This window comes from Protopterus annectens, chromosome 11.part0 (genome assembly GCF_019279795.1).
Source record: "Protopterus annectens isolate FY-2018-M chromosome 11.part0, PAN1.0, whole genome shotgun sequence".
NCBI lineage: Eukaryota > Metazoa > Chordata > Ceratodontiformes > Protopteridae > Protopterus > Protopterus annectens.
Genome location: NC_056745.1, coordinates 102870991 through 102893685, shown reverse-complemented (window position 1 = coordinate 102893685; position 22695 = coordinate 102870991). Strand labels below are relative to the sequence as shown.

Here is a 22695-nt window from a genome sequence, read left to right as displayed (position 1 = left end):
CTTATGCGTGCAAACCAGTTCTGTCTGCAGTTACTCTTCACCTTTCTTCCGATGTGTGGTTGCTAAGCATCTTCCTTTCACTCATCTCGTGCTCAACCACTGATTTTATTCACATCCCGTCCAAAAGTGCCGCTATGTCTTTCTTCTGTCTAGTCCCCTCCCTGTTGTATTACAGGCCGTTACGTTATCCCAGAATGTCTCCTCCTACTGCTTTCTGCGTTCATTTCATTCCAGTCTTCATTCTTCGGATTCCAGACTTCCTACTAGCCCCAAACCCTTGGGAAAACAGGGTTTTTTTCTTTTCACATCATCCCGGTCCCTATTAAGACAGACCAGTTGAAGTGCGAGTGGTCGGATCTCCTCTTCGTGGAGTATTAGGTGAGTGAACTGCGCTCCGCTTCATTGACGGATTCTACTTTCTTATCAGTTTCAAAAACTCAAAGCAGTTCTAGTCTCTGATCTTCTCCCTCCCATTCTGGCTCTCCCTCTTTCCCGTTTGTTGAGTTGACTCAGCCTTCTGGGATTACGGCATTTCACATTTTTCACATTTTTTCCTGACTCCTGCTTCCTGCCTTTGTGATAGAAAATAACTATAGCTGCCATCAAAGAAAAAAGTTCTGGGCTAGAAAAAAACAGAAAAGAGCGATGAGACAGTTTGAAAGTTTTAACAACTTACAGCAAACATTAGTTATGGTTGATTTTTAAATGCAGACACTATTTCTAACTGATGTTTTCTACTACCCCGTCACTTTGAAATACTGTGATTTGTCTGTGGTGTTTTCTTTTCACAGATGTTCCAGCATACCCCTGAGGTACTTTCTGCTTACGGACGAAGGTTGTGGAGTCCGGCCCTTTAGCACTAAAAATATATCAACTTTTCATATTGTATATTGTAATCATACCTTCAACAGGTTAGTTACTTTCCCATCTTGAATGTTTTGTGGTTTTCTCTCTGCTGTGAAATACGATTTTTTCGGTGATGGGGTGGTTACATTAATTTTAATCATACTTTCACGTACTGCAACATTATTTATGTATTTATTTTATGTTCTTTATTTAAGTTTGTTTACCTATGTAATCACTAACTGCTAAAGATGGCCATGTTCATTAAATATAAATCTGAACATGTCTGCATACTAGAGGTTTGGTTGCCCTCAGGGATAACTTTTTAAATGTAAATATTGGCAACAATGGCAAGTGGTACTTTTTGGGGCACACTGGCTGCTGGATCATCTTGCATCAGAAGTATTAAATCTAGGTTGAAATTGCACAATATTAATACATTTGTTAAATTTAATCATGTACAGATTTGTTTCTTTTGAATGTTACCCAATTGTTTTTCAGGTAAACAATGAAAGAGTAGCACCCCCCCCCCCCCACAAATACACACACGCACATATATCACTGTTATCTGTCACACATTAAAGGTTACGGTTTTAAATCACCCGTTAGTAGTAAGTAATGTCATTTTGTTTCAAAAACAGTATAAAGCAAATAGTTTACTGTGTTCTTATTGTTTTTCTAAGACTACTACCATGAAGTTCACATTTTTTTTATATTTTTTTTTATAAATTTTAGAGGCTGTGTTACATGCTTGGGGTGGAAGGTTGAAATCTGAAATGGTTCTTTATTTTTAGGGAATGACCACTTTGTAAGGGTGGTATTGTTTATTTTGCACGTGTGTTGACTGTGAGTCACATGGCTTTTGAGGGACAAGCAGCAGATGGGTATAAAATTGTTATGATTTGAGCTCTGTTGAGCTTTGCTTACAGATCAGGTTTCACTTTTTTTGTCAGTTTACGTAATGAGGAGATGGTGCTGCTTCCTACACGAATGAACACAGTGTCTGTTGTTTTTCTGAAAGTCTGTGTTATGTCATGCTTCAAAGTGCTTACTGAAGCTGTCTTGTTGCCATGCTGTTTTCTTTGTAGTCAGGAACAGACAAGCACATCAGAGTCTCACTTACAGCTGAGTATACCTGTTGCTTGATCTTTCATTTTAACCAGTCTAGAATGTAATCTACAAACACATCAAGAAAAGCAATTCATACCTTCATAACTGTAATTTCAGTTCATGTCCTCCCTAAAAAAATGCAGTATTATGGAATAAAAATGAGGAAGTCATATCTTGCCTGTTTATGAGCACAAGAATATTCTGACACTAGTTGTATAATTTATTACAAGGGACAACTCCCATAGTAGTAATAATAGTACATAATAGTAGTGATCTACTACTACTGCAGAGATCCTCCTCACTCCATACATTATTTTCAACAGTATAGTTTAGGGGTTGTGATCATTATAGCGAGGGCTACAAAAACATGTAAAGGTATCTACTACATCTACTTGGTACCCTTAGTTTAGTACTGATTATGAGTTAATCTGCTTTACAGAACTAATGTGTGCAGCAATGACGAAGGTTTGCAATGAATTGTAAAGCCCTAAATAACTATCAACAGCTACAAGTGCATTTAAGTAGCTGCATTCGTATAATAGCTGTGTGTGTGTGTGTGTGTGTGTGTGTGTGTGTGTGTGTGTGTGTGTGTGTGTGTGTGTAGCATTGAACATTCTCATATTTGATTATATTAGCGCTTTTTACTCTTTAACAGTGATATGAGTGGAGTTGACACCTTTTCATTTGCCCAATATGGGACATTCCTTACTGAAACAAATGATTTTAACACTGTCAGCAAATGCAAAATATTTTATTGCCGTTATAAAAAAGTTAATAGTTTACAACTGTAGCTGTTTCTGTTGTTTTATGCTATTAGTGTGTATTATAATGGTTGTTGCAATGTTTAGATGAAATAAAATATTTCCACCGTAATATATCTGGGCATTTATCATGTTCATATTTTTTCACGCGAAACATCTATCCAAATCATGACTTCTTGTTAAAAGACCGTGAATAAAGTGAATGCTCATGAGTGACAATGCTGGTGTTGGTTATCAGAAAAGTGATTTTTATTAATGTGTTTATGACTTTAACACACTTCATAGCGGCGGTTATGGTTGCTGATTTGTCAGTAGTAGAGAGATAACAATGGATTCTGCTGAAATAACACAAGAAGAAATGTATTGTGCTGGTAAGTTACATTTCAGTAGCATATTTTATGAGAGGAGACTGTAGTAGAACATTGGAAGTGCAGAAACGAAGGTTATCATTTCATTATCATTTGTTTCAGCATGTTTTGGAACACAACAGTATTTTAAAGAATATTGGCATTTTTGTTAATAGGAAGCTCAGAACTGGCACAATTGATGTACTGAAGTAATTTATTCCATAAACAGCAGTCATAGATGAAGTGCTCATGGGACTTATAAAACCTGCTTACATATGCAAAGTGTGCAATAGGAAAGTAAGAAATGTATTCATAATAAAGTTTTTTTTTAAGTAATTCTCAGTAAAACAGTAGCATTTGCTTTCAGAATGGTAGAATCTCCAAAAACACAACCTTAAGACTTTGTTTTTCTGTTTTTTTTGTTGTTGTTTTTTAGCTTTCAGGAATTTCTAATCTTAAGTAAAGATGGCATTTGCATCAATATTTTATTGCATTAAAATCACAGATGTCTGCATGTGTGATAGCATTTGCATTGATACTTTGTTAGCTTATAATCACAGCTGCCAGCATGTGTGATAGCAGTATTGTTCCCATAACAACGTACAAGGTTGTCTGAATACATACAAATGTCAGTTGGAACTTGAAATACATTATACATGTGTGTGTGTGTGTGTGTGTGTGTGTGTGTGTGTGTATATATATATATATATATATATATATATATATATATATGTATATATATATAAATGCCCTAGGGCAGATAGCCTAGTATGAACCTATGAACCTATATATATATATATATATATATATATATATATATATCTATATATATATATATATATATATATATATATATATATATATATATATATATATATATATATATATGTTGTTGTCTTTCGGCTTTTCCTGGTTAGGGGTCACCACAGTGGAACTCCGGTCCGCTAATGATTGGCAGTAGATTTTCACGAGATATATATAATATATATATATATATATATATATCTTTATATATTATCTCTCTCCATTGCCAGTGGTGCAGTATGGATAAATGTTTTGCAAGCCTGTGCTTTTGTACATTTGATACTTTTACTGTGGAAAGTTCATTTTATAACAAGATGTATATAATATGAAATTATGGAAAGTCTTTGAAAATATTTTTTTCTACAAATGCTGCTTATTCAGAAGTTGGAGATGAATCTTGAAATCACCTGTCACACATTTCTGTATGCTCAGGAAAACATGTTCTTGTGGAATATTTAGACTGATTTATTTTCAAATGTTTAATTTATTTTTATGTTATGACTCATTACATTTATATGCTATGCATTGCATTTTCTGTCATACTGCATACTACCCAGTTCATAACTTAACTGCTTGTGAGTTTATTAATTTGCTGTTTGTCACCATCCTCGTTGTCATCAGCTACAAGCAATGGGTGCAAACACTCATTCTGCCTGCCATTGTAAAACAAGAGAGGAAGTGAGGGAGAGAATAATAATAATAATAATGATAAAAATATGTCTTAATTTGACCGAGTCCGGTGTTGTATAAGACTGAGTTTTAACTAACAATTTATTCCATATATCCAGTAGTGTCTGATTAAACTATTCTCTTCTTGTTACATAACAAGTATCCTTATGGAATTCCAGTCCACAATACATTAATTGATGGACTTATAAAAGTTCAAATCCAGGTATTCAAAAAAGAATTTCATTATGAGAAGTTTTAAAAACAAAGACTGAATGACCAAGTAATCTTATATATATTGAAGGAAAACATAATAAGATATAATTCTTTTTGAAATGCCTGTGTACATTTTCTAACCATGTTGTAGCTTGCAGTTTGTAAGGACATATTTTAGATTACTATGGGTGGAGATATTAAACGGTAGCATGAGCACCTCAGGAGTTCTTGAAGAAATATATCTAAGTTTGACACACAAGGTTCTATGTGAGTCAAGCAAACATGTTCAACTTGTTGAGAAAATTGTATTTGGGTGTGTATAATAGACATGGGTTTATAATCATGGTATATTCATGTAAGGTAACCTTTCAGTTGACCGGCCTGAGTAAATGTGACCTAATAAATATGCTTTTTTTGTTTAGGTAATGCTCAGACTGTTTTTTTACTCTGAGACTGGTAAAACATTTTTTAGAAAATTAGTCTATTTACATTCATATGTTATAATGAGATCTATCTTGAGGCCATCAGTATGTTTTAATGTCATACAAGTCTCACTGACAGTCAAATCCTCTGAGTAAATGGAGAAACTATAGGTTTTGACAACAGAGCTTTGATAGACTCCTTTTCTCATGAGACTGCAATACTTTCATCCTGCAAACTGTATCCATTAACCTGCCTGTTATCTACCTAAGAATATAAGAATCAGTATAGTGAAGGTTTTGCAAGAATATTTCATGAGCCACTGAATTGAAGGCTTGTGGAAAATCAGGATGCATTACACTAACTTGAAGGCAATGCATCCAGAGCATCATCATCATCATCATACATTTTAGATCATTGTAGAGCTAGACCATGTAGCGTGGTCCAAGATGTCTAAAGATTGATCTTAAAGAATAGTTTCATTACCATTTTCAACATTAGTCTCCCATCCCTACCAAAAAAAAGAAACTTGGAGATTTATTACTCTCTATTTTTTTAATTTCACACTTATTATTCTCTCCTTTACTGACTTTTTACATATTTTCATTCTCCCAGCACAAAACAAGATCTTCCTAAAGGAAATAAGAGCTTCTGCCAAGTCCTGTTATTATAACACATTAATGCCACCATTTGGGATTTGATCGATTCCCTGTGCTACTTTTAGATGTGTACTCTGTTTTTACAAAGCTGTTATACTATGGAGGTCATTTGATTTAGCATATGTATTCCAAGAACTGGTACATCAACATTTTGCTGACTAAATAGGTTCATAGATTAGGTTATCTGCCCGAAGGCATATATTATCCCAGCCACTTTTGTTTTCAGTTATATCCTCAGCCAAAGTATCATTTAAGTAGGGTCCACTTTCAAATTTTGAAATTCCAAAACTTTGAACTTCTAAATACCGAAGCCCAGAGAATCAAAGTTTTAGAATCTTGAAACTTGTCAATGGAGATCACCGTACAGTGCGGAAGGGGAACTTTACTGTTCTCTTCACTGTAGTGCAATCTCGGAGTTGGTATATTTAAGTAGCAGGGGGTATGGGGGGTGCAGAGGGGCTTACCCCCTGCAAAAATGTGACTTCTGAAGTTTTATTGTTTTAGATTTTTTTTGTTTGTTTCGAGATTCCAAAACTTTAGTCCTCTGGGCTTCGGTATTTAGAGGAAGTTTTGCAATTTCAAAATTTGAAAGTGGACCCTTTAAATAGACATGCAACTTCCCCACGGAGCATTCATCCCTAGTTTTTTGTGTATGCTTAAAATCCTTTCCTCAGCCTCAGCGTCTTGACCTGTATAATAAAATGCATTAGAAGGATTACCAGTAAATTAATTTCTAGTCAAACAGGAGGCTACAAAAGGTACCTGTTAAGCAATATTATTGGACACAGTGTTGTCAAAGATTTACTATCCTTTGTGAGAACTTGAACAGCAGCAGTCTTTGAGTGCCTGAGCAGGAAGTTCCAAGTTTCTTGGAGTTGACATTTCACTGCATTGCAGCTATTTAGGTCACACATTAATGGCATTATGAAGTTAGAAAAAGGGAGAAGGTGAGCTTTACTTTTGTTTTCCATCTTCTCATTCTTGTCTGAATTTGTACAACCTTAAAACAGGTGTATTTAAAAGATGGAAATGAGGAGGCTTGCCTTCACATCAGGAAGTAATGGGGTGGTGTTTTCTACATGATCTTTTGTGTTTTTCTGACATCAGGAATGTTGAGGCTTTGAGGATTTGTCATTCTGAAGAGTTAGACATTTTAGTTTAGATTAATTGCTTATCAGTTAAATAGTACATAATTGATTATAGTGGGTCCATGTTTTGCAGTGATCTGGGAGAGAAAGAGCCCTTTATTGAAACTTGGTAACAGAAAAGGGCAAACACATCCTGTGTCAAGTTGGTGGGTAATATAGCAATAACCCATGCCTGGGTGTGGGTAATGCTGGATTTACCCACGGTTGGCATGGTTTGGTCCCGGTGCTAAGCCCGGGACCAAACAAAGCCAACCGTGGGTAAATACAGCATTACCCACACCCAGAAGTGGGTTACTGCTATTATACCATGACATTATTTAAGAAAAGAAACTATTACTTTTCTTAAATAATGGCATAGTATAATGCCTGTTTACTGCCCTTCCGCAGATGTCTGGCATCCGCGGCAGTTCTGATGTACTGCTCGCCTGCGCAGTACATCAGAGCTGTGAGCAAAAGCGGAGAAAGCAAGATCTCCGTTATGCAGACAGCTTTAAAATGAGCAACGGAGATGTCCGTTATTTTTTTAAAACGTCTCGCTATGTTAAACCCATTAGATCTTGCTTTCTCCATTGCTTTTTTTAAAACCTGTCAGCTATGTTAAATGGGTTTAGCACGGAGACAAATAACAACGGAGACTCTCCGTTGCTTTTTTTAACTGTCTCCGCTATGTTAAACCCATTTAACATAGCGAGACAGTGTTTTAGTAGAGTTATACTAATGGAAAAAGTCCGGCGACCGGACCTTTTCCACTAGTATAACTCGATTTACAATGTGCACGCTGGCCAATCAGCGTGCACGTTTTGGGGTCATGGTATAATACAGCATTACCCACACCCAGAAGTGGTTATTGCTATTATACCATGACATTATTTAAGAAAAGAAACTATTACTTTTCTTAAATAATGGCATAGTATAATGACTGTTTACTGCCCTTCCGCAGATGTCTGGCATCCGCGGCAGTTCTGATGTACTGCGCCTGCGCAGTACATCAAAGTTGAGCAAAAGCAACGGAGAAAGTAAGATCTCCGTTGCTTTTTTTTTTACTGTTTCACTATGTTAAATAGGTTTAACATAGCGAGACAGCTTTAAAATAAGCAACGGAGATGTCTGTTGCTTATTTTAAACTGTCTCGCTATGTTAAACCCATTTAACATAGCGAACAGTAAAAAGCAACGGAGATCTTACTTTCTCCGTTGCTTTTTTTAAAACCTGTCTCGCTATGTTAAATGGGTTTAGCATGGAGACAGCTTTAAAATAAGCAACGGAGATCTCCGTTGCTTATTTTAAAGTTGTCTCGCTATGTTAAACCCATTTAACATAATGAGACAGTGTTTTAAAAGTAAAGTTATACTAATCAAAAAAAGTCTGGGCGACTGGACCTTTTTCCATTAGTATAACTCGATTTACAATGTGCACGCTGGCCAATTAGCGTGCACGTTTTGGGGGGGTCATGGTATAATTCTCTATATTCCACGTCATGCTGAGGGTTCTGTCTCCTGGACCCACTTAATATAGCCTACCGTGAAGTTTTTCAACCTTGGAGTAAATTATGTACTTTAGATTAAATTAGGGATTAACCTTCCTGAGTCTTGCCAAATACCTGGAAGGGAGGGTTCTTTCATGTTGCTAAGGAAGTAGACAGTAACTTGAAAATAACAATATCTGAGGCAGTGTGTGTTGTCATCAGTTATTGAGCCTTGCCAGTAAAAAGTATGGATCCTGGGATTTAACAAGGTATGAGCTGACAAAATGTGTCTGTGCATTGGAGTACAAAGTATTTAGCAGATAGTCATGAAGATAATATATAAGAGCAGTGGAGAAATATCACAGCTGCCATTACAAAAGTAGCAAGTATATATGCTGAACAAATTTGCAATTTAAGAAGAAAGAAATGCAGTGGTTCTTTAACAATGTGGCAACAAAGGTTAGGGAAAGAAACATCAGTTAGGAAATATAAGGGAAAAATGGAAGAAAGTTAGATCAGTTCATTCAAGAATGAATACTGAATTATTTGAAACTACATAAAGAGAAGAATTAAATGCAATTGAATGAGTAGTAAAGATCAGTTAAACAGATATGGTGGTCAGAAACAGACTGAAAATATAGGCTGCTAAATGAATACTTCTGCTTAGTAATAAAGAAGCGAAAGAAGATGCATCAAATTCAGGCTGCTGAAATGTGCAGGATAAAGGTATTCATCCATGTCCTTCCAGAAAAGAATAGTTTTGAAAGAACATCAGAAATAAGGGTGCATGAGTCAGTATGGCCTAGAATTACAACCTGATATAATTCAGGATATTATGTGGAACCAGCTGTTCCAATGACTATAGTTTTGCAAAGATTCTAGAAGAAGGCAAAAGTTTATAAAACTTTACAGACAGTTAATGGAATTCTGTTACATAAGAGCATGGATAAGACCAGCTGGAAGCTATCAACCTATCAGTCATTTTGACCTTATCAGCATGTGAATCACAGTATACTAAATGTCACAACATATTTCAGGTTATACTTCACAGTACATCCCAAAGACTGAGCATCTAACACTAATGCCCAGCCCAATTCATTGAGTGATTCTGAAACATGTTGCTGTATCCTGAAAACTATCAAAATGCACAACAAAATGAAAAAAAATGAAACATAAATTACAACTAATATACAGTAAAAATGGCAAAATATATACACGACCTTTCTTCTTAGTAGCACATGACATTGTGTGATTCAATTTTAGATTACCTCCAAAAATTCTCCTACAACAATTAGAACTAAACCCCACCTCAGAACAATTGCAGCTAACCTAAGCTTTCCTATCTTATCCAATTGTTGTTTTTCTTTTGGCTTTTCCTGGTTAGGGGTCGCCACAGTGGAAGTCCAGTCCGCTAATGATTGGCAGTAGATTTTTTACGGGTGCCAGCTCAACGCTTAACCTTCAACGAAAGCACACCCATTCTACTCATGTCTTTCGAATGCCACTCAACCGTGGGGAGGACATGCAGACTCCACACAGAAAGCGCTCCAGCCGAGAATCGAATGGGAGAACATCTTGCTGTGAGGCAACAATGCTACTGCTGCACCACCGTGATTTTTTTCCCATCTTATCCAATTAAAATGCCAAAAAAAAAAACTTAAAGCCTGTCTTATTCTATATAGTCTATATAAGCCATTTACAACAATTGCTAAAGTCCTCTTCTATTATTTATAAATTCTACATGAAGAATTAATCTAAACTGCAAAGCATTCGCATTTATAGGGATAAAAATGTCAATAAAATAAAAAAAAAATACAAAGGTAGCAGTAAACAGAGCATATACAGGGATCTGTCCCATGATAGGATGGTTATCATGGAGAGTAGGAGAATTTGACTTATAGATCGTACTTTTGGCTTCACTACTTATGGGATAACTCAGCTATCCCTCATAGTATCTGAGATAATAGTGTTAGCATATGACTTATCCCATATATCCCCAAAATAAACACACTCTTACATGCACATTTACACATGCGCTTCTGTGTTTATGTATTTGTGAGTGCATGTGTACATTTATCTATTTTTGTATGCATGTTTTAAAAATATAGCCACATTTGTTTAGTTTATTATCTGTTTGCAGAAAAGAAGCTACAAGACACATATATAGAAAGTGACACTCAAGTTATAGATAATTTGTGAACAAGTGGTGTTGTACCGTGCTGTCATATTGTGTTTTAAAGTTATCTAGACTTGTTCGCTAAGAAATGTAGGGAAAACAGACTTTTCCTGCTCAATATATAAACATCATTTATTTTACTAGTAATTGCTTATACTGAATATTTTTTGCACTTTATAGTATTATTTTACTTTGATTTATTTTAAAGTTCAGGGGGTTCAATAAAGGCTACACGTTCACAGAAAGATTTAGATTTAGTAAGCACCAAGTAGTGGTGCATACCACAGCGCAAACAATGTAAACACTGTGACATGCTAATTACTGCATAAGCAGCTGAATTGCATGCTAATTCACCAATCCAACATGGTTTAGCTATTCAACAAGCTACAAAGCATCTGTGTAGACTCCATGGTGGTTTTTCCTGCGGATTCCAAAACTTTTGGAGTATAGACATAGAAAAGAGTCTATACAGACAGAATGTTAGGGGCTGCTGCTGCTTTAATTCATTTGTATGTGGTAAAGGCTGAAGCCAGTGCTTCTGATACTGCTAATAGGCCTAGGTTGAGAAGGAGAAGAGTTTTCAGGCCATGTTTAACTTTTCACAGCCTGCATGATTTGGAAATTGTGGAGGACTACAGGGTGGATAGGAACATACTACAGGAACTCTGCAACCTCTGCCGTCCTGAACTCAGAGACAAAGCCAACTGAAGGAAACCCACCCCAGTGGAGACAGAGTTATGTGCAGCCCTTAGAATCTTAGCTACAGGTACCTTTCAGAGACCAGCAGGGGACATGCTGAGATTGTCACAGGCATCAACATCCAGGATCCTCCACCAGTTCCTGAATGCTATGCTTCAGCATGCCACTGACCAGATATATTTAGGTTGTAGTTCTGAGGAGAGGGACAGAAATATGCAGAAGTTCTACCATGTAGCACACTACCCTGAAGTAGTAGGTGCTTAGATTGCATGCATGTAAATATTAAGGCACCACCCAGGGAACATGGTAGTCTCTAGATTAACAGAAAGGGCTTCCACTCTTATCAACTGCTAAGTCATGTGCAATGCCAATGGAATAATCCTGAATATGTGTTCTGGCAACCCTGGCAGTTCCCATGACTCACATATCTGCCATACCTCCCAACTGTGCTAGATGTTTGCTAGGGGGGGATATCCCACAGGGACATTTACTGGGGGATGCAGGCTATGCACTGGAACTGTGGCCGATGACACCCATCAGAAATACAAACAAACCCACAGAAGAACTCCATAATGAGGCACACACACTGAAACAAGACATGTCATAGAGCATGTGTTTGGGCTGCTGAAGTAATGGTTCCAATGCCTTGATACATTTGGGGGAGCTCTGCAGTACACTCTATAGACATGTACAGAAATATTCACAGTATGTGCCATGCTACACAACATAGTCAGCAGGATCAGCAAAGGGAAGGGGCACACATCTCACTACAAATGCCAAGGTCACCATAGCCACAGGCAGATGAGGAATTGCAGGGGGAACCACCAGCTTCTGTGGGTGTAGACAGATGTAGGTGTGCTTAGTATGCCCTTGTATTGGCTAAGAGACAATGCATAACACACTCACTTACCACCTAGGGGCCTAAAACCTTCCTTCTACTCACATACATATACTAATATTGATGCCAGGCAACTTACACAACCTTTACCTCCCCATGTATTGGCTTGCATCAGACAGAGTTAGCCCTGAACTACAACTGTGTCAACTGCTGCATTTACAAGGTAACTCCTGAACCTGGAGTACATTGTTTAATAATATGACTGTGTAGCATATCCTTATATTTCATTACTTGGTCTAGTAAAATAAAGTATCACTTACGTTAACATGTGACAGCAGAGACTTATTTGACTTGTATGTCCATTACTAAGTAGTAGGCCTCAGGCAACAAAGATTCATGCAGTCATACCTCTCACAAGTACTGACGGTCACTGCAACCTCTCAAAAGTACTGACAATCACTGCATATCCTCAGTTTAGAACCATATGTTTGTACTGGAAAATGATTAAAGAGAAAAGGTAGAAAGTAATGCTACATTTTGCAGTTTCTGACTTCACAACCCTCACAAGATGATCACTATAAAGTTGGGAAATTTTGATGCTATCAGCTGTCTAACTTTCCAAGGCCATTATAAGTCAAATGTACAATTACCAGTTCAACATCACAAATACAGCTATACTAAGCACTAAGTTAGCTCTGCACCCTGAGCATCAAACACAAAGATTTTGTATCCCTGAATCCAAAAGGTAGAAAACAGAGATATGGTACAGTTATCATCACTTGCACATGGTGTCGTGTGTGTGTGTGTGTGGGGGGGCAGGAAGCCTAGGCTGACACAAAAGGTTAGTGAGTGTGTATGAGTAAAAAAGAGAAGAAGGCAGACATGTGGATAAACCAACAAATGGCCAGTGAGAAAAAAATGAGTAACTGTTGTGTGTGTCTATACGGGTCCTCCAGGTGAAATTAGTGTGTGAGTGTCTTCGTGAACACAGCCAATCTCTGTGCTGGCTCTGTGTTGGTATCTTGGACAGGTGTGAGTGATGTATGCTACTTGGTTCTCAACATTGGTGAAGGGGGCTGTCTGTAGAATGACACATCTGGGTGGCATACTCATAGGTGTCCTCAAAGACAACAGGATAATAGTGTCACATATCTACAAAATAACTCTCTCCAGATAAAACAGAAAAGGTTGCCACTCAGTATTACCCACTGGAGAAACATGAAACATTCTTGAGATGTGAAATGCTAAAAACAGGCAGGATGGAAAACAAGGAGAGTAACAAGTGCAACATATCCTTGTTTGTGCCATAACAGTAACTCACCTTTGCCCCCCAAAAAGAACAGCCCATCCTTGTTTGTGCCCTAACAGTAACTCACCTTTGCTCCCCTAAAACAACAACCCATCCTTGTTTTTTCTATAAAAGTAACTCAGCTTTGCTCCCCCCAAAAAGAACAGTCATTCCTTGTTTGTGCCATAACAGTAACTCAGCTTTGCTCCCCCCACCAAAAACAGCAGGCAAATGACACATTTTGCTAGCAAACCATCTTTGAAATGCTAAAAGTGCTATGAAAGGACCTGTACCTGAAACATTTGTACATATTTATCTCACAGCATTCCATTTTCATGTATTGGCAATCATGTATACTTCTGAAATGGCTTGACAAACATGCCCATCAGTACACTTCTAACTGTTGCATACAGATAAAACTGTAAAAACCTTTGCTTCAGATTTTTCATAAATACATTCCAACATATGCAGTATTGACAAAAAGGGAAGCATACCTTCTAAAGTTCAGTACTCCTCTGTACAGATATATGCTGAAGGAAAAGTTTTTTTGCAGTCTTCCAAACATATGCAGCTCTCCTCACCTTGAGTTTGCCTAGCTACTTGGTTGCCTTTTATGTGGTGAAGATTCAGGGCTGTTAGCATGATGAATATGCAAATGAGGTATGAACTCATTAGAATTGCTGAATCCCAAAAACTTGAATCCGTGTAAGAGATGTAAACATAGTGCAGGTACTCACTCAGTGTTTGTTTTTAATGGACTGCACATGCCAATGATTAGAGGTTGGGAGAAGGAAAACACAGCAGCACTGCAAGGCTGCCTTACTTCCATTGGTGCCTCAGGTTAGATCTACAAAGCGTTAGATATATGGTTGGAAATGTAAGTAAGCAGCACACAAGTCACAGGTTGTGTTCCTTAACATCCAGCCTGCTCTTCATTTGTTGGCAACTATATATATTATTTCCACTTAATATCCTAACACATTTTAAGGCCATTGATATAGAATGGCTTACCCACTGCATGTCTCAGATTACTGCTCAGATAAATGAAGAATGGCCAACAAACACAGAAATGTAAGGAAGAGCTGTATATTTGTAAGTAATAATCATGACAGGTTGTGTGATCACTAGGTGCATTACATCCAAAACTACAACATGTACAAGTAATACTTGTATTTTTTGATATCACTGCAGATGCTGTTGCAGTTGGATGTGTGCATATTGAGTTACGTTCTTTGCTGCAAAGCTGTTTGTGTCACCAAGAGGGATAAGGCACCCATCCTGTGTTCTGAAGGTGCATTGGAGTGACAGTTCAAATTCAGACCTATGCAGTAATAGCTCATGTATTCTAGCATTTTTTAGTGTGTATGTTATAGGTTGCTTTGCCTCATTTAAACTACCATACCCTTTCCTCTGTTTTTCTTTTTTTAATTTGCCAGTGTTTGTACAATGTACCATGTAAACATGAGAAATGGAGGAAAATGAATGGCAGGTTTGGCTGTGCTTATCCAGTTGGTGCAAAGCCACCCAGGAAGCAGATAGGACCCAGACAGCCAAAAGAGGAACCAGATGCATTCAATTAATAGTAATGGGCCTCACACAAACCCCTTAAGCGAGACCTTCAGCGTGATTAGTAAAATAGGGAATGTCATGTAACTAATCCTGTAGCAGCAGATGTAAGTGTAGGGCTGGAGTACAGATGGTCCTGAGTTCTAATACAAGGTGTGCAACCTTTGTTTTGCTGTTGTGACATTGCAGTTTATAACAATGAACTGCAACATAGACAAGTATTTTTTCACTCCTCTTATGGAAACAGATGTAAGTTTAGGGCTACCATAGACACGGTCCTAGGTTTGAACACAGCATATTCTATACACATTTACATTTGTTCCACTTCCCATTATGTATTATAACATTATTATGAAATTTATGACTGTGGGTATACTGTGTACTATATTCCTGTAAGTATATTTCTGCTATGTGGACTGGCATGGCCTTCACATTTAACTATCATACATACACAGCTGCCTGTACATCCAATAACCCACATAATTGCAGCTGTAATTAAGTAATTTCTCACTGCTTGCAAGTGTTGCGCACCACTTACCATCATGCAGACATGGTGCTCAGAGGTGCGCATTGCCGAGCGCCATGTTTGTGCAATGGTAAGCTGTGCACATCATTTTCAAACAGTGTGTGCACTCCCAATAAATGTGATAACTGGAAATGGTGGGAAACCATCAGTTTCCATTGCTCTTGATCCGTGGTAGACATGGCTGGCATTCATGGAGAAAGTGTGACATTTAGGGCACAGATATGGGGTGCTGTGTTCAGATTTTTATTGGACTTCTAGTTAAACACCACAATGCCAGGCTTTTGCAGGGGGACAATTCTGGCTCCCAGTATAAACTTGAAGCTTGGGATAGTTTGGTCTGGGATGTATCCATTGCCACTGGTATCCTGCACACTGGTGACCAATGTAGGCATCACTTTAGTGACCTACATCAGAGGAAGAAGGATGCTGTCTATGTTTGGATCAAGGAATTTAGGACTGCAGACATCCCAGAGATGTGTAAGTATCAACTACAGAGAGTACTTGTAAGACTTTTAAAAGCAGAATATAGGCAAGACTGGTATTCATAATAGTATTCTGGTCTGTTATGTTTTTTCTTCAACAGCTGCCATGGAAGGAGAAGGGAAGTTAATGTAAGAATTTATGGGGCTAGATTGGCCAGAAAGAGGGAAGCATGTGGTATGTATGCAGCAGAAGTGTAGTGTTATTGTAGCTTTAAAAGTTAAAGATTTTTTTTGGTATTCTCTAGAGTTGTATCAAATTGAGCATGCGTATCTCAACTCTAAAAGCAAGTATGCATGCATTAGTCTGTAGATAAACCTTCTTCTTCTGCTTTCGGCTTTTTCCCAGTTAGGGGTCGCCACAGCGGATCACCTGTCCGCTCATGATTGGCAGTGGAGTTTTACAGTGTCGAGTTGCCAGCCCGGCACCCAACCTTCCACAGAAGGCACACATACACACACTCACACCTAGGTCCAATTTAGAATGTCCCATCCACATACAGCATGTCTTTGGGATGTGGGAGGAAACCGGAGCACCCGAAGGAAGTCCACGCGACCACAGGGAGGACATGCAGACTCCGCACAGAAGGCACCCCAGCCGAGAATCGAATCGGAGAACCTCTTGCTGTGAGGTGGCAATGCTAACTGCTGCACCACCGTGGCAAACCAAGAATACAATATTAGACTTTAGTCAGAGCTTGTGGGTTCAAATATCACACTTTCCAACTGTAAAATACTGTTAATTCTTCAATTATGTGTCCATGTCATTCATGTGCACCACATCACAAAATGCTCCACAGCACAGAGGGGTAGGCCTGCCCCACAGGATCCACCCGCCTGACTCCACTGGCTCCAACACCATTGACCAGCACATTTGGGAGCCAACCTGGCAGCACCACCTCTGCTGCCCCTGCACTACCTGTCCCCTCAGGTAGTCCTGCCTCAGTGGCTAGTCCAGTGCTTCCTTCCAGGAGCAGTGGAAGAGGTTGTGAGTTTATCACCTGCTCCGAGTTGCCAGGGACGGTGTGTAGGGTTGTGTACTGCACTGTTTGTGCATGCCTTTGCTGGCTGGAGATGCTGCTCTCCCTCATTGTATGTAGTACAAGGAAGAGGATGAGAAGGAAATGTCAAGTGATTCAGCCAGTGGTAGAGTGAGGTGACAGCGATGACAATCCTGTGGATGAGGACTCAATTCTCACTGTCACTCAGCTTGACAACCATGGGTTCTGGATGTCTTCACCCTCACTCTACCCATGGTGTCCAGCGACCTCTTGTGTTCATCATCGTCCTGTCTCTTGTTCTGTTTATCTTGTCTGTGTGAAACTACCTCCTCACCTACCCAACTTACCAGACCTAGACATACCTATGTCCCTTTCTCAACATCATGCTCAAAAAAAAAAAAAGAAAAAAGGGGGGCACCTGTCCCACAAAACAAAAAAATATCATGACATGAAAAATATATGACTGTGTTGTGGACACCCCCTCTCTGGAGGTGACAGTCCACATTCAGCTAATATTCTGCATATATCAGTTTTTACTGTTAAAGGAATGGATAGCTATATTTTTTCCTACCTCCCTCCTGCACATTCCTGTATTGCTTTCAATTTGTTCTTCCTCCTGCTTGCTTCCCATTTCACCACTGTCCTATCATCCCCATTTCTTTTCTTTAGTGCATTATTGTGCTCAGCAACATTAATGCAAAAAGTAGTTAAAAGTATTGGATACAGTTGTATTCGAACCCAGTACCATCTGGCCCCAAAAAAGAATATATCTCTGCATTAACATGTGCTGCCACAGAGTCAGTTAAGTAGCAGGTTTATTCCAGAGACTTAGTACTAACTGTCAGACTTTAGCAATGCAGCTCGCATTTGCACACTGCTTAGCTATGCACAAACATGTGTATCCCTCATGCGTATGCACTTTGCTTACCATTGTGCAAACCCGCTGGTCGCCGTGCTATAGAAATGTATATATTATGCTGTATTACTGCTGTTTACTGTCCAAATCCTTTGTATGACATGAAATTATATGTGGAAACTCCAAACTGAGGGCCTTCTCTAACTATATGTCATGTATTTAAATTACATACATGTGTTGGTCCCCCAGGCACTACATCCCTGGGGTTTCAGTACTTTTTCCAAACATATATTAACCACACTACAAAATGTAATATAAAATGTTGTGTGTTATGCAATACACATCAATCTGGTCTGGTAACATGCAGAACTACAACTATTGACCCATACACCTAAAAAGTCTTATCTGAAAGGCTAGTGCAGGAATCAGCATGGACTATAGCCACAGGGACATAGGTGACCTTCAGCACATATGACCCTACACATTTTGGTTTTGTCAAGGGGTTAGATCTTGCTTAATGATCCTTGTGGATTTCTTGGATACTCACTCAAAAGACCTGGATGAGGGATAACAGGACATACTCCCTACGTTGAGTTATTCAAGGCCTTTGACACTATCCCGATTCATGTCTCATAGTGAAGATCTCCCATCTGGAAATTAGGCCATACAGTACTAGATGGATAGCCAATGGGCTCAATGACAGAACATACAGTCTGAAAATTGGGGACTACACCTCCACCACTAGCCCACTCACCAGTGGAATACTACAAGGATCTGTGCTGATCCCTCAACTGCTTGGAAAATATTTCCCTGAAGCTCAGGCAACAGTAGATGGCCTGTGGTTTACCAAATTTGTAGATGGCTGTTAACTAGACATACTCATATAGAGTCCCCCAGTAATGGTAACAGAGTGATGATTGGTGCCACACTCACGGACTGAACTTTAAAGCATACAGTGACTCTTTGTCACCTTTGTCAATGAAGTAACCCTTCTAATTATGATATACATAGCACCCCCCCCAAGCTCAAACACAGTGTTTTGAGACTTGGGAACACATGCTGATAGTGCCCATAGTGGTGACACACACAGTCTGCATTGTGCACATCATACATATGGACATCACATTCAAGACCAGGGTAGTCATACCTCTGCTGTACTCTACCTTTATCACATCAGTAATAGAGTACAGTACTCACATATATCTCTACCTCACCAGACACCTGCTGCAATTGGAGAGAATTGGTTTTGTTTGGGAGACTCACAGGCTTCCAAATATGACATACATGGAAAGATTGACATATCTGTCACTGTACTTGGTATCATGCAGGCTGCTGACAGGTGAACTATGGCTGCCCTGCAGAGCAGTCTCTGACCCTGTCCTTCTGGAAATGATGGACATCTGCATTCAAATGTGACAAGAATAATTTGGCCAAGGGTTCTCAACCTAGCGTGTGACATAAACAGAACATGCTGGGGAGACAGATATATCACACAACCATTCACACTCCTCTGTAATACATTCCCACTGAGTGTAAAGCACTGCTCCTCAATGACCCAATGCAATTATGTAATTTCTCACAACCTTGACTACTGTTTGAGTGATTGTAAAGTCACTCTTGGGCTGGAACCTATGTCTCTCATGGACAGGGCCAATTGGTGCTTCTCACAACCTCTCTCTCTAAAAACAACCATCCAATTAGGCTCAGTAAGGGTACTTGTGTTGTTACACAGCTAGGCTTTTAAACATCCTATTGCTATTAGGCTAGCAGGCTCATATGAACCTATGAAGCTATGTGCCTGTGTAGGCCTCCCAACCTGTTGTCCCCCACATGGCCTGCTGATGTCATCTGATGTAAGCTCACCTGCAGTCAACTGTGTGTGTGTGTGTGTGTGTGTGTGTGTGTGTGTGTGTGTGTGTGTGTGTGTGACTACACAGCAGAGCAGAAGTGCGTATTCCACAGTTACTGCTCCAATGCCATGCAATGACGGGTTCTTATTACCTGATCAAACGTTTAGGTTAGCGAATACCTAAACATCGATCTGGTAATAGCGAAAGCAAAAAACTGTGAATGGCAGATTTAATGCAGGGAAAGAATTCCCTTGGCTGTTATGTGGATTTTACCCCTTTCCCCACTGTAGAGCGATGTCGGAGTTGGTATATTTAGTTAGGGGGGGGGGCCCACTTCATTTTGGTTTAATTTTTTTTTTTGTGGTCGAGGGAATTCATTCCCTACATTAAATTGGCCATTCGCTGTTTTAATTTTTCAATATTACCAGATCAACGTTTAGGCATTCACTAACCTAAACATTTGATCGGGGAATATAGATGCTCAATGACAGTATTTTGATTCCTGCACACTTGTACACATCCATTTCATACAGGCCTCCAAAACTCTTGTTTTCCACTTGGCCTGCTGATGACATAGAAGTTCACCTGCACTCCTGTATAAGTCAGTCTTGTGCCATGGCACTTGCATTAAGTATTGCGTTCTGTAGCCTATGTATTTAGATAGGTAGGAGTTCTGTTCTCAGTGCAGTCAACTTGGTGTGTGTATGGGTCTAGACAGCAGAAGTGCGTATCCCATAGTTACTGATCCAATGCTATACAATGACAATATTTTGATACTTGCACATGCTTACACATCCATGTTGTACAGACCTCCTAACCTCTTGTCCCCCACATTGCCTGCTGATGTCATCTATTATATGTTCACCTGCAATTCTATATAAATCAGACTTGTGCTATGGAGCTTGTGTGAAATACTGTGTTTTGTAGTCTGTGTAATTAGGTAGGAGTTCTATTCTCACTGCAGTCTACTGTATGTTGGTGTGTGTGTGTGTGTGTGTGTGTGTGTGTGTGTGTGTGTGTGTGTGTGTGTGTGTGTGTGTGTGTGTGTGAGAGCTGTTCATAGGTTCATAGGTTCATAGGTAGGTACTAGGCTATTGACCCTAGGGCCTATGTAAGCCTAGCCAAAGGTACCCTGGCTTTCGCCACCCAAGAAAATTATTTTCCTGTGCCACTGTTGAGCAGAGCCACAGAAGTGATCCCCGGGGTGAATTTCCTATCTCCCATCCAGTCATCAGGATTTTTCTTGAAGAGTGCCAATGAGGAGCTTTGTTTGATATAGATAGGCTATTTGTTCCAGAGTATGGGAAGTCTCTGGGACAGGAATCTATCCCTCCAGCATGTTCTGTTTATTGTGGTGACAAGGTTTAGGTCCCTAGAGCTTGTAGCTCGTAGGGATTGGGATTTCTTTAAGTGGAACATGTCTAAAAGCTCTGGGTTTGACATTGCTTTGTGTGTTAGGCAGAGGTTGCCTCTGAGTAGGCGATATGCAACGGAGTAAAGCTGCAGTTTTTTGAGATGGTCTGCATAGGGCATCTCTTTGAGGCTGGTAATCCTCTTTGTGAGGTATTTCTGTGGCCTTTCCAGTTGTTGTAGATGTCTTGTGAGGTACATACCAAAAGGGGCATTGTACTCTATAATGGGTCTAATGAGTGACGAGTAGAGGGGAACAATGACCTCTTTTTTCCTGGATGAGAAACCTTTTGTGATGAGGTGTGCCACGTAGAAGGATTTCCTGACTATTGTGGCGATGTGATTATCAAAGGAGAGACTACTGTCCACCTGTGTCCCAAGGTCTCTTATCACACTTTCGGTGTTAAGTAGACTACCACCTATGTGGTAGTTCATGGGTACTGAGTTTTTACCAGCTGTTGCTTGATGTTACAGAGAGTATTTTACACCAGCATGTGGGACGCTCTTATCTTCTCCTCAACAGACACTGCTGATGTCATCAGCTGTGAAGTATTGTCTGACACGCTCCGAGTCGGACTTGAGTTGTGGTGCTTGTGTACAGTACTGTGTTCTTTAGTCTCTGTAAGTAGATAGGTAGGGGTTCTATTCTCACTGCATTCAGGTGTGTGTGTGTGTGTGTGTGTGTGTGTGTGTGTGTATATATGTGTGTGTTTGTGTGTGAGCTGCTGCTTGACATTACATAGAGCATTTTACACCAGCATGTGGGACACTGGTATATTCTCCTCAGCAGACACTGGCAATGTCATTAGCTATATCACATTTTTGGATATGCAGTATTCCCACCAGGGCAGGGTCAGAGACTGGCCTGGAGGCCAGGCAGAAGTCCTATCAGCCTATACCATAAAGATTATAGTGACATGGCTTTTTAACTATTCACATACATCATGGCATGGTTTGTAGGCCCTGTGTTATCTTGGTGAGAGGGCCTGTGGTCTCTCCAGCTGCTCCATGTGTCTGGTGAGGTACATGTAAAAAATTGTACTGTATTAGTATTGTAATGAGGTTTGACTACAGAGCTGTCATACAATCCCAATATCTCAGTATGATGCGGTGACTTATAATGTGCACAACATAGGCTTTCAATAGCAGTGTGGACACTTGGTGGTCAAAGTTCAGATTGCTATCTACATTTGTTCTCAGTGTTTGTATCACTGGGTTTCTGCAGAGCAGGACTGTTGTCATTTCTGTGATTAACATGGAACTCCACATTTCAGATGGATAACATTACAAACACACATTTCTGCATTTTTTTTTACATTATGTGCCTTTATCACCATTCCATTGTGTGTGTTAGCTCCTCCTGTACTATGTTATCACTATTGGTGGATTCAGTGATTGCACACAATATGCAAGACTCAGCCAACTTCATAGGCCAAAGGCGATATACTTTAGCTGGAATTATCAAGAAGTACAGTTTAAACAGTGAAGGGCCAAGCACAGATCTGTGGGTTTTGCCATTGGTGACAGCTCTACTGGTACAGGTTGATTCACCAACTTTCCCATGATG

At 39.4% G+C, this 22695-nt stretch overlaps 1 protein-coding gene across 4 annotated transcripts in view; it reads left to right on the top strand.

The window, feature by feature from the left end:
- The first annotated feature begins 123 nt into the window (after positions 1 to 123).
- The window catches only part of LOC122815190 (transcriptional enhancer factor TEF-3-like), a 2337692-nt gene continuing 2315120 nt past the window's right edge, over positions 124 to 22695 (top strand). The window contains exons 1-2 of one of the 4 annotated variants that reach the window (XM_044087472.1): positions 124 to 378; positions 792 to 911. The gene's annotated coding sequence lies outside the window, so the exon portion shown is untranslated. The remainder of the gene's footprint in view (positions 379 to 791; positions 912 to 22695) is intronic. The other 3 variants (XM_044087473.1, XM_044087474.1, XM_044087475.1) reach the window with 3 other exon arrangements.